This window comes from Nematostella vectensis, chromosome 4 (genome assembly GCF_932526225.1).
Source record: "Nematostella vectensis chromosome 4, jaNemVect1.1, whole genome shotgun sequence".
NCBI classification, from domain to species: domain Eukaryota; kingdom Metazoa; phylum Cnidaria; class Anthozoa; order Actiniaria; family Edwardsiidae; genus Nematostella; species Nematostella vectensis.
In genome coordinates this window covers 9353657-9371460 of record NC_064037.1, presented here as the reverse complement: position 1 = coordinate 9371460, position 17804 = coordinate 9353657, and the positions used below count along the sequence as shown (strand labels likewise).

The 17804-nt window shown below is 41.9% G+C and overlaps 1 long non-coding RNA gene across 1 annotated transcript; it reads right to left on the bottom strand.

Annotated features, from left to right (window-relative positions):
* Window positions 1-6489: 6489 nt before the first annotated feature.
* LOC116604826 lies at window positions 6490-10994 on the bottom strand. The gene is made up of 2 exons (XR_004291254.2): window positions 10854-10994; window positions 6490-7137 (listed from the first exon to the last, which is right to left on the bottom strand). It is a non-coding gene; the product is annotated as an uncharacterized LOC116604826 (long non-coding RNA).
* Between the last annotated feature and the right edge of the window lie 6810 nt (window positions 10995-17804).

Sequence of the window (17804 nt, the reverse complement as noted above, 5' to 3'; positions counted from 1 at the left end):
TATTATTGCGTGCTTGTTGTTTCCCTTTCTAGCCTTACGAACTTCCTACGTTAAAAGTTGTCCAAAACTCAAGCTGTTAGACTGTTTAATTACAATATTCACTTTTTTTAAGACTATTTACCCCACTTAGACTATTGCGACTAATGCAAGAGTATCTTGATCTCTTGTTTATTTTGCTTATTTGAATTTCCGGGCTTATAGACGACAACCAAGAGACCATGATGATTCGTTCTCTCATATGAGGTCTCTTGCGACAACCCTATAAACGAAAACCCTATAATGGCATTCAACCATGAAGCACATACCCCCCCCCCCCCCAAAAAAAAAAATAATAATAATAATTTGATAATTCAGAGAACATTTTGATGCATGTGTTGTTCTTTTGCTCTAGACGCAACCTCTTGTCCAGTTGACAAAAAAATAAACCGGTCATTTTTGTTGCGGTGACCTCTTTTCCGTTTCTTTTTCGTCGCCCGTTCAACAGACCTTAAATGAACTTGGGTACGGCACAGCATATCCTCTCCCAAACATTGATATAGTGCTAGTCGTCCCCTCAGGAAATGCCCTTTTCGAACCGAAGCCCCTTCCCCCTCAATTTGCCTCGTTTGGTTGTCAATGGGATCCTGCGTCTAGATTTCTAAAAAGACAAGTGTTTTGCGGTTTGAATAAAGATGAACTTAGGGTGACTACTCCCCACGGCTCTGGTCACCTAATCCCTGTATAACTACCTTTACGTGGTGCACCTGTCTTAGACAAAATGTTATTCCAGGGACCGAACCAGGGACGGTATATTCCCTTCTGGGCAGATGGAGCCTGTTAGCCTTGGTAGGCAATCCATCTAGGGATTTGCTCACCCGAATCACAGAAAAGACTGCTATGGCGGATCAGGCAGAAGATGCCCACTTTGGGTTAAATGGCTGGGAAGGCGTTGCAGCAAGGCACCGTGGAATGCTTAGGGCGTGACAGAGCACTAAAGACGTCACGGCCATCACACTGCGGCTAAGGAAGTCACCAGCCGTGACGACTCTTCGTACCACTGGATTCTGGCTTCTGCGGCAGAGAGAGTGGGATTGCCCCTGTGCAACGGCTTTTCCACTATAATATCTTTCTCGCACATGTTACGTTGTACTTTCATCTTATTATCTTTCTTCATCTTACTTCTCCAATAAGCCCTACGGCGATGGGTGATTGGCGAAAGCAACAGGTGGAGGTGAACACTGGGAGTTGTAGTCAAAAACCTGCACGTAGGCGGCCATGGACAGATGGTCGCTCTTTTTCTGTACTTAGGGCAGCAGACAAGTTCGGCAGCATCCATGGCGACAGAGCAGCCCTCTTCAGGACAGCACTGCTCACCCTAGTTAGGAAGGGACCTAGAAAAGGTGGTCTAAACATTGCCTGCCCTACTGCATCTGGCCAGCAAGCCGCGGCTGGTAGATCATCCATCTATGCGGTCGAAGCGATAGAAGAAAAAATAAACTACTCTTAGGAGCATGGAATGTCCGTACCCTTATGGACAGAGAAATCATAAGACCCCAAAGGAGAACAGCTCTAGTTGCCAAAGAACTAGCACGCTACAACATCGACATCGCAGCTTTGAGCGAAACCCGCCTCGCCGATGAAGGTTCTCTTACAGAACAGACCAGCGGTTACACTTTCTTTTGGAAAGGGAAGGCCGCACACGAAGACAGGATCCACGGGGTTGGACTGGCTATTAGGACAAGTCTACTGAAAGAACTTCCAGACTTACCTACAGGTGTCAACGAAAGGCTGATGAAGTTACGTCTACCTCTCTGTTACAAGCGCTATGCAACAATCATCAGCGCATATGCTCCCACCCTCACGAGCCCAGAGGAGACAATCGAGCAGTTTTATGACGACCTCAGTTTCATCCTGAACTCTGTTCCCGCCGGTGATAAGATCATCCTGCTCGGAGATTTAAACGCCCGAGTTGGTCGGGACTACGAACGATGGGATGGAGTGCTCGGAAGACACGGCGTTGGCAAGATGAATAACAACGGCCTCCTACTGTTAAGCAAGTGTGCGGAGTACGATCTGGTCATCACCAACACTGTGTTCAGAATGGCAGACAAGTTCAAGACGACCTGGATGCATCCAAGATCAAAACAGTGGCATCTCATAGACTTTGTCATCGTCCGCCAGCGTGACATCCAGGATGTCCACGTCACCAGAGCCATGCGAGGAGCGGAATGCTGGACAGATCACCGCCTAGTCCGCTGCACTCTGAAACTTCACATTGCGCCACGTCACCCAAAGCGTCCAAAGCTTGTGCGCACGCCCTTCAACACAGCCAGACACCAACAGCCTTCTTACCTACAGAAGTTCCAGAAGAGCCTGAATGAGAAGCTGACTGCAAACGGGCCTTTGTCTGGAGATCCAAAGGAGAAGTGGAACCAGTTCAGAGATGTAGTCACCGAGACAGCAAAGACAGCTCTTGGCCCAAAGACGCGGAAACACCAGGATTGGTTCGACGAGAACAACAAAGCAATTGAAAATCTACTTGCCAGAAAGAACAAGGCATTCATGGAATGGCAAAACGATCCGAGCTCCGCTGCAATGAAAGACAGATTTAAGTCCTTAAAGTGCTTGGCTCAGCAGGAAATAAGAACGATGCGTGACCAGTGGTGGGAGAAGAAGGCCGAAGAGATTCAAGGCTTTGCAGACTCTAACAACTCGGAACAGTTCTTTAGCTCCCTCAAAACAGTCTACGGTTCATCGAAATCTGGTTCCGCTCCCTTGCTGTCAGCAGACGGAGCCACGCTCATCAAGGACAAAACTGCAATCAACATGAGGTGGAGAGAACACTTAAGTCAACTTCTCAATCGCCCGTCGTCAGTAGACCAGTCTGCACTTGACCAAATCCCTCAACAGCTACTAATCGAGGAACTCAGCGATCCCCCATCCATGGAGGAACTCACGAAGGCCATCAAGCAAATGTCATCTGGGAAAGCTGCAGGCAAGGACGGTATACCAAGGGAGGTGTACAAGGCCCTTAGCGATGAGGCCCTGCACGCTTTTCACAGCGTCCTGATCAGCATCTGGGACGAGGAAGTAATGCCTGCCGACCTACGTGATGCATCAATAGTCGCCCTGTACAAGAACAAAGGCACTCGCACAGTGTGCGAAAATCACAGGGGTATATTCCTTCTCACGATCGCCGGAAAAATCCTCGCCCGCATCATGCTGATTCCATCCGTTGCAGAGAAAAACCTCCCTGAATCACAGTGCGGCTTCCACCCTGGTAGATGCACAGTTGACATGGTATTTACAGTAAGACAGATCCAGGAGAAGTGCATTGAGCAGAATATGAACCTCTACGCAGTCTTCATCGACCTCACCAAAGCTTTCGACACCGTCAACCGCGAAGCATTGTGGATTATCCTCAGTAAGCTTGTATGCCCTGCAAAGTTTACAACCTTGATTAGGCTGTTCCACGACGACATGACGGGTGAAGTCCTGTCCGATGGTGAGCCCTCTGAGAGCTTCAGTATCTCCAACGGTGTGAAACAAGGCTGTGTGCTTGCTCCAGTGTTGTTCAATCTCTTCTTCACCCAGGTACTGCTTCACGCTGTGCGAGACCTTGACCTTGGTGTCTACATCAGGTACCGGCTGGACGGCTCACTGTTTGACCTGCGATGTCTTACGGCCAAGACAAAGACCATGGAAAGGCTTATACTTGATGCCCTGTTCGCCGACGACTGCGCACTGATGGCTCACCAGGAGAATCATCTACAGACTATCGTGGACAAGTTCTCTGAAGCATCAAAGTTGTTCGGCCTGACAATAAGTCTCAGTAAGACGGAAGTTCTCCTTCAACCCGCACCAGACAGTATCCCCCAGCAGCCATGCATAACCATCGATGGCACACAGCTGAATAATGTCGACTCATTCGTGTACCTGGGCAGCACCATCTCCAACGACAACACACTGGACAAAGAGATTGCGGCCAGGATCCAGAAAGCGAGCCATGCATTGGGCAAACTCCGTACCAAAGTCTTACAACATCAGGACATTCGCTCTCTGCGGGCAATCATGCGCATACGCTGGCAGAACCGCATTACAAACCTCGAAGTCCTAGACAGAGCTGACACCACAAGCATTGAAGCCAAGATACTCCAAGCCCAGCTTCGTTGGTCTGCTGGCCACGTCATTCGCATGGAGGAGTCAAGAATTCCACGGCAGGTGCTTTACAGTGAGCTAGCGTCTGGTTACCGCAAGAAGGGTCGCCCAAAGAAGAGGTACAAAGACAACCTCAAATCCAACCTCAAATGGACAAGTCTCCTACCTCGACAGCTCGAGGCGGCGGCGTCCAATAGAACTTGCTGGCGTGCCCTCACAAGTAATGCGGTGCAGTCCTTTGAGGGTGACCGTCGTAGTCGCCTTACGGCTGCACGTCACCGGCGTCACCGAGCCGCTTCTGCCTCTGTCCCGACAACTGGCGTCCCATGCCCCATCTGCAACCGCATCTGTGCATCGGACTTTGGTCTTCGTAGCCACATGCGTGTCCACAAATAAGATGAGATTCAACGTATCGTCTTCGTCGGCTCGAGAGACAACCGTGATGAATGAAAGATGAACTTGTATTTACATACACAAAAACAAACCCCAGTCGGCATAATTTAAAACACAAACCTATAAGCCTTCCTTTCCAGTGACTAATCAACGGATAATTCCGTGTGTTAAATAGAACCACCTCTGACAATTGGGAGATTGTAGAACTTATAATTATCAATAAATGAACCACCCCTAGAGAGCATGTGTTTTTCAAGTAAAAAAAACCTGCGGCAAACAACCAAATGAAAATATCAAAACGCGGGGGTAGTGTGAGTAAAAATTCTCACGCCCAGTAGTGGTGAAAATAGCCAGGATAGGAATCGACAAGGCGCACGGGTAATACCAGAGGGTCCCTCTTATCTTATGCTCTCTTGACCACCATAAATTCTAAATCCTCTAGTTTCTATTTATTTCTATCTCAGTCATATTTCCGCTGTTCATTCTCGATTATCTTTTCTAAAGCAAGCCAGAAATTCAATAGAGTAAAAATACCGCTTCTTGCTCCCACGGTAGCCTTCTCCCCAGGGTACTCTCGGGCAGATCTGCTCATTCGGATTCAAAATTGCGGAAGCTTTGGAGCAGCAAATGAGAAATCAAAAGCTGGCCGCGCAGCCTGGGAACGAGGCTTCTCCCACTGAAAGCCCGCCAAAAAATTTTGAGCAATTCTTTGTATTCAAGTGACGTCACAAGCGCCTCATTAAATATGCGAGCATGAACGTGGTCAAACATTCCGGTGATCGAATTTCATATATTTCATATATTAGCTAAGTTAGCAAATTAACCCATTGACTCCTGGCTATTTTGATTTTGAGTGTTGACTGGCCCTCCCCTCGTGAATTTTTCCCTGGATCTCCCAGAATGCTTTTCAATCCGTAAAGGCATCTTCATGGTTTTACAAGCCTTCAAGGAGTGGACATTGTGTTTTGAGGCCATGGAAATGAACCTGGAGGATCAGAATAAAGGTATCTATTTGTGTCTTGAGCTGTGTTTGCTGATCTCTCTCCCTTGTGTTGTATTTTGAGCGTTTTATTGAGAAGGGTGATTCTGCTTTTCTTTCCTTGTTCGATTTGAAATTTGTCAAAGAACCTGTGCTATTATTTGGCTTAAGAGTATTTGCCAACACCTTGGTTGGATGCATATCTTCAAGACCATTTATCCCTTAGACTGATGCCTGAGTATCTTCATCTTGTTGTGTTTAGTTTGCATTTATGAATTTTTTGGGTTGTGGGTACTTCCCAAAGCCGGTACAGGCCGGTTGAGGGGTCAATGAGTTAACTTACTAGTAAATGAAATTAGGGGCGAGAAAGTTTAGTGGTATTATTTTGAAATTTTAAAATTTTATAGAAAAAAACATACTAGTAAACAAAATTTCGGGGCGAGAAAGCAATCTGACAACTCGCCCCGAGATTTGGTTTACTAGTATAACTAGCTTACCGATACGGTACGAGTGCTGCCGTTGTAATATTTGTCACTACAGGTCAGTGATGAGCAGACCCGATTTCTAGCTGAGCTTTTATGGTCACTTGTCTATTTTCAAGTTTATGTATTGTCCTTGTAATTCTATTCAATAGTTTTCTTGTTAACCCATAAAAGTTGAAAATAGAAACGGTTGGATATCGAGCAATAGCTACTTAGAAGCATTACTTTGAAACAGTCTCTCTTCCTTGAAAAAAATGTTTGTCTGTTATTGTTCCATCAAATGTGCATGTGTGTATCAAATATATTTTCGGCAAGGTTCCCTTCTCTTTCAAGTTTTATCAATGTCACTCAAGAATCGAGCATTAGAAACTGGTCATCAGGAAAATGATTTTCACTACATGAAGCACCGGAAACAATAAATAACAAAAATTAGGCAGCTGCACTGCAAAGTGTGAGGTACGTGAACTTATTAACGAATGAAGAGTAATGATACTGTAGTTTTATCACAGCAATATTTTTTATTTTATCTTTTCACTATTTAATTACTCCTTATTTAAGATTTTGAGGAAGGGCTTTGCTCTTCTTCAATTTTTTACTTGTGTTCAATATAGGCAGTTGATATAATCTAACTTGAAACAGAAGTATTAACTGTATTGGAAGAAAGGTTCTTTTTCAAAGTCTGGCAGCATCAAAATAAAACAGTGCTTCTACAGTTCTGCTACTGTTAGCTATCCATGTGGTATTTGTGGCTTTTTCTATGCAATGCTGGGCAACATCATCAGATACTGCTTGCTCAATTAGCCTTCTCTATTTGATTTTGAATTTGTGTCTTTGTATGCACAATGTTGGGGATCAATGGAGGGGATCAAATTTATCATAAACAACATTTTTCAGTTGTGTGTGTTTAGTTTGTCACAAAACAGCATTTTCACTTTGTAATGACCATGTAGTGTATTAGTGGTTCAATATGCTTCAAATGCGTCATAAACAGCTGGGGTCACCCAGTCCGATTCCTGGCCTGTCTTTTTTATATGTATTCTCTGTTCCAACTTTTCCATAAGCAGTTCATTTCTTTAATAGCTCCTCTTGTTCTTCGAAGACTGTAATAATTGAAACATTCCATTAAGGGTGTCACATCTTTAATGCCTGAAAGAAAAGAGGGAACATTGAAACAAAAATGCACAAAAAAGACAACTTAAGGATACCTATCTTTACTAATATGCTCTGGGAACTACAACATTGGCTCTAACTGTTTGATTTCATTTTCTACTATGGAAACCAGTAGTACCCAAATTGGCAGTTCAGGATGGAAACACATATACAAATTTTACTACTCTATCAATTTAAATATATAAGATATGTCATTCTGATGATTGACAACTAAGAAAAATGGGTTTGTGATCAGAGAAAGATGTTTTTCTCACATGCAACAAACTAATCTGGAATATTTGTGTGCATATGGTCTATACCTGTTCTATTACCTGTATTGAATTGTATACATCTATTCATTATCTGTTATTATGATTGCTAAGAACTTAAAGAAATTGTAGTTAGACAGCTACCAATGTCAGATGTGTAATATCGCCAACAGCCACACCCGCCACAATTGTAAATAAATCTGCTTTGATACCTAGTCCTTTATGGGAGATTGTGGCTCTGACTTAAAAGTCTATAAGTGGTTTCTCCTTTCTATAAGAGACTATAGGTTCATTAAAGATTCTAGCCGTATAAGGCTGAGATCCGTGTAATATTGCCAAGAGCCACACCCGCCACAATTGTAAATAAATCTGCTTTGATACCTAGTCCTTTATGGGAGATTGTGGCTCTGACTTAAAAGTCTATAAGTGGTTTCTCCTTTCTATAAGAGACTATAGGTTCATTAAAGATTCTAGCCGTATGAGGCTGAGATCCGTGATAAGTTGCCAGTTTTTTATAAGAATCTTTAGAAGATTGGGTGGATTTGGTGGAAGGGTGTGGCTGTTGGCAATATTACACAACAAAAATCTACCCGAGTGTTCGTGAATCCGCCCGTCTCGTTCTTCTTCAATTGAAAACAGCATAGCAGATAAAAAGAGGACTTCAGACTCAACACTGTATTCTCACAAATGCGTCATGAAGCAAAATCAAAGCAAAAAGGTAATGTTATCATATTGTAATTCAACAGGGCAATTAAACTGAAAACTTACACCAAAACAAAACGTTTTCTGGCCGTAGCCTAACATACTTAAATTGTTCACACAATTTGTGAACACAATTGTTTTGTCAAAAGTTAAACTTAAATTCTTCCTTCTACAAATAAAGGCTAATATTGTTAAGGTAGGGAGGAGTTAAACGGCCAAAAAAAATGCTCAGTTGTATTGGATAAATAATCGATTGAGAACTATACCAGGCAATCAATCACATAGTAGAAAGCGAATGTTTTCGCTAACAACATAAGCTTAATATTTCACAATCAGTAAGGCATCTAAAAACAATTTTCTTTCTCTATAGATTTGATCTTATTTTTAAGATTCTAGAGTTCGAAAATGTGCCTTTATCACTCAATAAAAATCTTTATTGAGATTTACTGTGTCTGTTTTGGTTGATACCAAAACAATTAAAATTTATATTTTAAATTGTAACGTTCTTACGCTTACATGAAATTACAGCCTTGACCAAACTAATAATACACTAATAATATATTAACAATACACAATAATAATTATTGTCCTGACCAACAGGGTCCAAAGTCAGTTCTTAGTGATTCTTAAACACATATCACTACACTTGCCTAGGGCCAAGTTACGTGCTTAGTAATTACATGATTTAGCTGCATAGCAATGAAAAGGATATATTGGTCCCGGGGGAGGGACTCCGCTAAAAGCAGATGGGGTGATTGTTGATGGGAGAGCAACTTGGGTGTGGTCAGCACCTAAGAGATAGCAAATCGGGTGGGGTAGAAGGAATTTTTTAACCCTTAGAGATAGCAGAATCGAAAAAAAAAAACATTAAATAAACCCTTTAACAACCCCCCCCCCCCACCCCAGGTAGCTATGAAATGACAAGGATACCATTTTTTCTCAGGTGAATTCAGATAAATAAAGCTGAAAATAAAGTATATCTGTCTTTATAGGCTGGCTGAAATGAAAGCAGATGTAAATAAACGTTTTTCATATTCCTTTCTTGCTTAGTATAATTATATTCAATCAACACACATTCTTTCCCTATAGCCAACATAATCTGCTTTTGCTCTGTTGATACTTCCCTAAAGTCTGTGTGAATATAGTCTTAAACTGACAACAAAATTATTGACCATGTTATGATTTCTGATGCTTGAAGACCAGGTCTTCAACTGCAAAGTTACGTACTGCAACTGTAATTAACATATTTACAAATTAACTAAACTGATTGCATTATTCTCATGTGCATAGGTAACAACAATAAATGCTATTTGCATATATAACAAAAAGCTGGCTACACTGTTATTAGCAAATGTGACATTGTTTTTTTCTTGTAATTTTTCTATGCATTTGCTCAAATGGCTTGGCCCTCTACATGACTGCTTATTATTCATGAACATGGTTCAAGAGAGACTCATATGTAATAATGGCAGGGGAGAGGGCTTTGAATATTTAAAATATTTGTTGTTTGTTATTAGATGGAAGATGGATTTTATACAGGATATAAGAGAAAGGATGGTGTACATTAAAAGGATTGTTTGATTTATCAAAGATTTGTAGTTATATGAGGTGGTTATTGGGGGGCACAATACATAAACATTAAGAAAACAATTGGGGACACAGCCACGCCCCTACTGGTCATTTCCTTATAATTTTTGACAATTTTGGGGGTGAACATGCACCCAGTGCCCCACCCCCTGCTACGGCCCTGTAGTATGATAATAGACTTGCAAAGAACACTAAAAAAGACATGAAAACATCTGTAATATCATCTTTTTAAGCACTCTTTACAAATCTATAATCATACCACTTCGTCTATTACCAAGTGCAACCATATCCAGCCACAGCACCTCGGTCCATACCACCATATTTATAGCCTAACATTACCCCTTGCTTCAAGGTAGCCGAAATTATGCTTAGCCCAATCTGCTGTAATACTGAATGCCTAAACTCTGTCATGTTTTTTTTCAGGAGAATTTAAAAGCTATATATAATATCAACTTTTCTCTTATTTATTCAAGGGGCACATAAACTTGAGGGTCCCTTTTTCTGAAAAAAAAATCTTTACTAAATAAATCTATACTAAATAAATGAAACAAGACATAAATAAATAGGGCTTAATTTAGCAAGATCATTTAATATACCAAATTATAAATATATTTTCTGTATCAATTGTCTATCAAGTACAATTCTACGTAAGAGTTCAAATAATCCCTCTTTTATGCAAATATTATCCTGAGTAATGTCAATAAAAATTACAAATAGTGTCATTGTTCTGGGTATTCTCTTGGGGAGAATGGGAGGAAATAATTTCATAATAATAGTAAAAGTTATAAGCCATGTATTTTTATACATTTAGATAGGGTTGATTTTAGGGAGATGGGATACCTGAAGCAAAATCAAAGTGTAGTATCCTGTTGTTGTCCCTCCTGAAGTTTGGTCTTTGTCGGGGTTGGGGCAGGGGTGGGGACATACCCCTAGTTTAGAATGGGAGAACATTGCTGGCTCCGCTTTTAGGCAGTGCCTAAATCTATATATTATTTGTTGTATTTCTCTCCTTAATAAGAAGCTAATCAATCGAGGTCTCAATTTATTTGCTCGGTTCTAGCAGGTAATTCCTGTCATTTTTGTTCCTATTCAGTAGTAATCAAAGAAAATCTCAAGCTGGTAGAAAGTAGCAATAAACGATACACTCTAACCTACTTTAAGAAGCTTCGTTATAGTTGAAGATGCTTTCCCTTCCAATAAAACTGCCAATATTGTCCGTGCGATTAATGACCGCCATCTTGATCTTGTTTCTCATGCCAGCTGGCGCATGCGCACTTACGATTGCAACCGCGCAAAGCAGGCGCGCACTTCAAAGTGTGACCAGAAACGCTCGCGCGCCTAGTTTGTCCTTCGAAGCCCGCATTTCATTGATTAGAGTTTCTGTCTCCGCTCGGTCGCTTCAAGCGACCTCGCGACGACAGCAATAATAACTATACTATTAAATGAAATTACGGGGCGTAAAGCAAAAACGACAACTCGCCCCGAGATTTGGTTTACTAGTAGTAAGTAATTATAATATCGATAAATTACGGGGCGTAAAGCCAAAACGACAACACGCCCCGAGATTTTGTTTACTAGTACCAAGAAATTACAGGGCGTAAAGCAAAAACGACAACTCGCCCCGAGGTTTGGTTTATTCACGGGAATTAGGATACTTTGTCAGCGAATTCTCTATAAAATAAACAAAAATGAATCCCCAATGTATGTTAAATAAGGGACGAGGTCATAACAATCGGCCAAGCTAGGGACCCGATTTAGGGGGATGGGGTATGACCCAACGCCACCCACGATTTTGGGGATGGGGGGGTATGGAAGCCCGCCGGTAACCTTACGACCCGGTGATGGCGGGAAAGGGGGGGTATATGACAACCTTACGAGACCGACCGATGGTGATGACGGGGTGGGGGGGAAGGCAGCCCGCCGATTACGACAGATACACCAATTCAGGGAGGGTATGGAGCGCTTCCACTGGCAAATAGATTCCCATTTGAGGCAACTTTCCATGCATAGGGCCTATTCGCACTAAGCAAATGTTTGTTTGTTTTGACAAAAAAAAAAAACTGTCAACGCTAGCGGGAACAAGCGAATGCGTTTGTTCGACCAGGACAATTTTCAACGATCTTCAAAGGCTACGCTGGCCTGTTCTGGAGGCGGCCAGACCTAGGTCAAACGTCAAGTTTTTCAATTCACACCAAGCTTTACTTGAGCAGAAGTTGTTGTTCTTGATATTCATAGAATGAATTTACTACCAGTAAGGCGATGAGTTGTGCAAAAATATTCCAAGGAAGCATTGTGATCAAACGTAAACAAATTCTGCAACTCGGCTTTTTCGCGTGAGAAATCCGAGTCTAATTTTGAATGACGTTTGGGCCGCGGTCGGCTTTTTGTTTGACCTCTTAGTGCGAATGCGATTTACAATCGATCGGCTAGGACAAAATTTGGCTGGCTGTTTGTCGTCCCAGCCAGACAAACTTTGTCCTCCTAGTGCAATTAGGCCCATAGCCAAGATAAAAATGCACATCTCCACCAGCAACCATATAATTACGAACCAAATAACTTTGACGTTGATACAATGAAAATTACGATGGCCGAGAAGGCTCACAGTCCAGTCTTATTTTTCGAAAGTCCAGTCTTCCAGATCCTCTTCACTCAAGTTGACATCTGGAGTTATACAGTACTGTGTCTCTGCTGTTCTATCAAAATGGCGGAATTGGCCAGGTTACAAGGAAAGGCCATGTTACATGAACACAGGTATCCCAGATTGTAAAAACAAAACTAAGACTGGACTGTCGAAAAACTAAGACTGGACTGTCGAAAAACTACGACTGGACTGTCGAAAACTAAGACTGGACTGTCGAAAACTAAGACTGGACTGTCGAAAACTAAGACTGGACTGTCGAAAACTAAGACTGGACTGTCGAAAACTAAGACTGGACTGTCGAAAAACTAAGACTGGACTGTCGAAAACTAAGACTGGACTGTCGAAAAACTAAGACTGGACTGTCGAAAACTAAGACTGGACTGTCGAAAACTAACACTGGACTGTCGAAAAACTAAGACTGGACTGTCGAAAACTAAGACTGGACTGTCGAAAACTAAGACTGGACTGTCGAAAACTAAGACTGGACTGTCGAAAAACTAAGACTGGACTGTCGAAAACTAAGACTGGACTGTCGAAAACTAAGACTGGACTGTCGAAAACTAAGACTGGACTGTCGAAAAACTAAGACTGGACTGTCGAAAACTAAGACTGGTCTGTCGAAAAACTAAGACTGGACTGTCGAAAACTAAGACTGGACTGTCGAAAACTAAGACTGGACTGTCGAAAACTAAGACTGGACTGTCGAAAAACTAAGACTGGACTGTCGAAAACTAAGACTGGACTGTCGAAAACTAAGACTGGACTGTCGAAAACTAAGACTGGACTGTCGAAAAACTAAGACTGGACTGTCGAAAACTTAGACTGGACTGTCGAAAACTAAGACTGGACTGTCGAAACTGTCGAAAAATAAGACTGGACTGTGAGCCTTCTCGGCCATCGTAGAAAATGGCTCAGCATGCCAGTTGCGCTACACGTCAGGAAATTTAATATGTTGTCCAGATAATGGCCTTGTAAATTGCCATGTCATATGTAATTACACCTGAGTTTAATTATTTATAATCACATAAGGTCTAATAAGGTCTAACTGATATAAATGATATTGTCTAGTATGATTAACCATACTGCAGGCGAGTAGTATTCTACCAAAGCAGACAAGGCTAGCCTAGCCGGAAACGGTAAAGATCCTGGCTCACTGAAAGGGTGAGAGCGAGTTCAGAGCGACTCATGGAGGAATTACTATTTTTATTTTGCGGCAATACAAATAGAGAATCTAAGGGTAGAGGCAAAGAAAGTAGCTGTTATTTCCTCATTCTTTTTGATTGAACAATACTGACACAATTTCGAGCCTGATCCGAGATTGGTTCCCATATCTTTTCGTGATAACTGAAATTCATTGTTAGTTAGATAATCGAAAACCACAGTAAAGACAGTACATGATTTTCAACATTCTCTACTTGTGACTGGGAAGCCATTCCAGATTTCGGTACTGGGTTCATTCACTGTTACTGTTAACTCATCCATATTCAATAGGTGATTCGACCAATCGGATGATCCTCTTTAGACACGTGAGAAGGCTTTTACATAGGCAAGACCCCAGCGATATAACTGTCCGAATCAGTTTCAAATCCTTGCACTTTCTCTAAATCAATTGCGGATCCTTATTTTCTCTTACTATTTGCCATTTCGTGTAATTTCTGATCGACTTTGGATTACACAGTCTTCCAAAGTATTTTTGATCTTCAGTCTCAGGAGTTTGGCGGTATAAACTGCGACTTCGGAGGCATGTTGTTGTGAACTCAACTGCGCTCGAGGAATGCCTGAATTCATTTCAGTGTCTACTGTAGTTATCTGGATTCCCAGGAACGCAACATGCATACTTTTGACTTTTCATCTAATCAATGAAGTACTATTTTAGGCATTGAGTGCTCTTGAGTATATTTTTAATTCACTAATGGATTAGCTTTGATTCCCTGATGAACATAGACTTTGTGTTTCCACCTCGATTGGTCAAAGCGCCTATTGAAATTGGATGAGTTAATCGTAACAGTGAAACTGGACCACTGGACTTAGCACCGACTTTCTGGAAATGGCTTCCCAGTCGCACGTAACATTCGCATGACGTGTTTTATCGGGTACGAAATTTTATACCCGATCAAACACTGCTACTACTGCACGTGTTTTAAATAGTACATCGATACTAAATGAAGGGAAAATTCTTGCTGAACATTCTATTTATTGTGTATGAGCCTTACAAACGAAAGCCATCAGCGGAAATAAAGAAAACCACGGATTATGCCTGGCACCCAACGCAAAAGCGATAATTGCCGATAAGAGTTGCCGCAGAGTGTCGCTGTCCTGGGAAATCTTTACATAAAATCTATAGTAGATATCTTAAAGCTCAGCTGAAAATATCTAAAATTTGGGCCGTGTCGCGTATTGTCCCGAAATAAACATAATCATTCAACCATGAGTCGCCCTGAACTCGCTCGCATCCTTTCAGTGAGCCAGGATCCTATTACCGCAAGTGTCCGGTGTCAGCTATGCTAGCCTTGTCTGCTTTGGTAGAATACTATTCGCCTTCACTATGATTGATCATACTAATCAATGTCATTATAACTGTAAATAAATGGGACGGTTTTCCGTGGAAAAGAGGTTTACCCCTCGGAACCAAGTATAACAGAGAATTAGACCTTACGTGATTATAGATAAAAAAGCGCTTTTGACCTTTCAAACGACGCGCTATGAACCGCCGCCTGGTGAATAACTAACACGACCCCGAGCGGCGCGTTTTTTTTTTCCTTCCCCATATATAAAATAATAGAGTAGGCAAGACAAGTTACTAGGGACAGTGATGACGGATCCGACCTTATCAAAACAAATCCAACCACCAACGTCCTCAGCTGGGACTGCTTTAGACTTGTCTTCACAAGGGAAATGTACACAAAAGCGGCAGAGAATCTATTTGATAAAATGCTTTAGCTGACTTTTACGGGGCTTTCCTGTTTCATTTTATTGAAGGCAAGAATGACACTTTGAATTTAACTATAAAATCAGTCTGATCTCTGTGTTGCATTCGTTAATGGCACACGGTGTCGCACGTGAGTTCGCCGAAGTCCGGTCAATGAATAACTTGACAATTTGCTGGAGAAACGATAATTTTTGTGTTCCTGCACTTGCAACACATGTATTGAGATGAAAGCCATTGTGATCTCAATCAATTTCCTCTAATCATCTCCGTCTTAGCAAGCATTTTTGCCTTTGGAGCTGAACTAAAGCTTAGTTCAACATCAATAATAGGACACAAAGGACTTTTTATCGTTATATAGCCCTCCTGAATTATGTGAAATTTGCCAATCTAAAATTTGTACTCAGGGAGTAAGAAACTTTATTTTAGTTAGCTAAGGGGCATGATTGACTCATTTTTAGTGAATGAAGATGAAACGTATTTCAGAGCTCTACATGTTTTTTTTCCCGTTTAGAGTGTCATTAGAGCGGTACCCTTGGTACCAGAGTCTTCGAGCTTCGCGGCGAGAAAGATTTGTTGTCGCCGCGAAGCTTGGAGCCTCTGGTACCCAGGGTATTATAGCGAAAGTAAAGACGCCAATGTTGTTAGCGATACGGATCGATTCTCAGTCTTTGCCGTTTGCCGCTCCTCTCTTCTCCCGGGACCCCACGCTCGTTCGTTTCATACTTGAGAATTAATCTTTTGTTTTAACAAAACGAATAATCATGGAAAAACTTTGCCAAATTTATGACACACACCGCATCCGTATAAGAATTGTTGGTTTCACGATGATGACGTTAATCTGTTGGACGTGTATCAAATGGCAAAAGCGCTGTCCAATGTATTAATCCTGAATGACGTTTTTCGCACCTATTTCCTCTGAGGGGATTCCGACCTACCGTTTCAACTTGTAGCTTAATTAATCTTTTAATTGATCAGCAAGGAGTCTAAAGGCTTCAACGACTTACAAAATCTCGTATTGCAAAAGGAGACTATATACCATGAAACGTTCGCGACCCAAATATACGGATTGTGATTGGCTCGTATAGACAGTGTATCAAGTGTATGTTGCAACAACTTGTGTGTGTGTGTGTGGGAGGGGGGTTATACAGTCCGCCACCACTGAAGTTGTGTGGGGGGGGGGTATCACCCGCCACTAGCAACCTATTTTAAAAGATTAAAAGTCGGGTCCCTAGCTTGGATGGTGTAACCATGTGGGGGGGGGGGGGGGGGGGGGGTATTACCCGCTACCCATCAACCTTTTTTTTAAAAGTCGGGTCACTAGCTTGGCGGATGGTTCCTCGTCACCATGTGGGGGGCCTGGGGGGGGGGGGGGGGTATTACCCGCCACCCATCAACCTTTTTTCAAAAGTCGGGTCCCTAGTTTGGATGGTTCCCCGTCACCATGGGTGATCGGAGGGGAGGTGTTCCTACCACCACTTGGTGGTGTTTGGTTGTGTGTGTGTGTGTGTGTGTGTGAGGGGGGGGGGGGGGGGGTATTACCCGCAACCCATCAACCTTTTCGGGGTCCCTAGTTTGGAGAATTGTTTTGACCTCGTCCCTTATTTTACAAAGAAATCGCTGACAAAGTATCCTAATTCCCGTGAATAAACCAAATCTCGGGGCGAGTTCTCGATTTTGCTTCACGCCCCGTAATTTCATTCAATAGTATAGTTATTATTATACTAGTAAACCAAATCTCGGGGAGAGTTGTCGTTTTTGCTTTACGCCCCGCAATTTCTCGGTATTATAATTACTTAGTACTTGTAAACCAAATCTCGAGGATGTTGTCGTTTTTGCTTTACGCCCCGTAATTTATCGGTATTATAATTACTTATTACTAGTAAACCAAATCTCGGGGCGAGTTGTCGTTTTTGCTTTACGCCCCGTAATTTCATTTAATAGTATAGTTATTATTATACTAGTAAACCAAATTTCGGGGCGAATTGTCCGATTGCTTTCTCGCCCCGAAATTTTGTTTACTAGTATGTTTTTAACTTTAAATTTTAAAATGCTATAAAATTTCAAAATAATACCACTAAACTTTCTCGCCCCAAATTTCATTGGCTAAACTGCAGAATACCCGTGCACTTATTTGCATTTTCGGGTGTTCTGCAGTTGCTCCATTTCATTTACTAGTACTAGTAAGTTAATTTGTGAACTTAGCTAACCAACAAAAGAAAGTCACGTGACTGAATGCAAGCAATTTACTTTAACATAAGAAAATGAAGTCTGTGTCATTCGCAAGTCTGTGCAAGATGCGTCTCGAATCCACCCTTCTTTGTTTGCGCCGTGTTTGATCGATTAATAATGAAAAAATGAAAAGAATTTGATTAATTCTGTTTTGACGATGTAGCAGCGCGAAGGTGCGAAAAGGCAAAGTCGGCATATCACTCGTTTTATAACTACCTTTGACTTTGATTTCAATGGAACCCTAATTCTTTTTGTTATAAACAATTGGTACTAAAATGCTGAAGCCTGTATCATGAGCTAAAGTGTC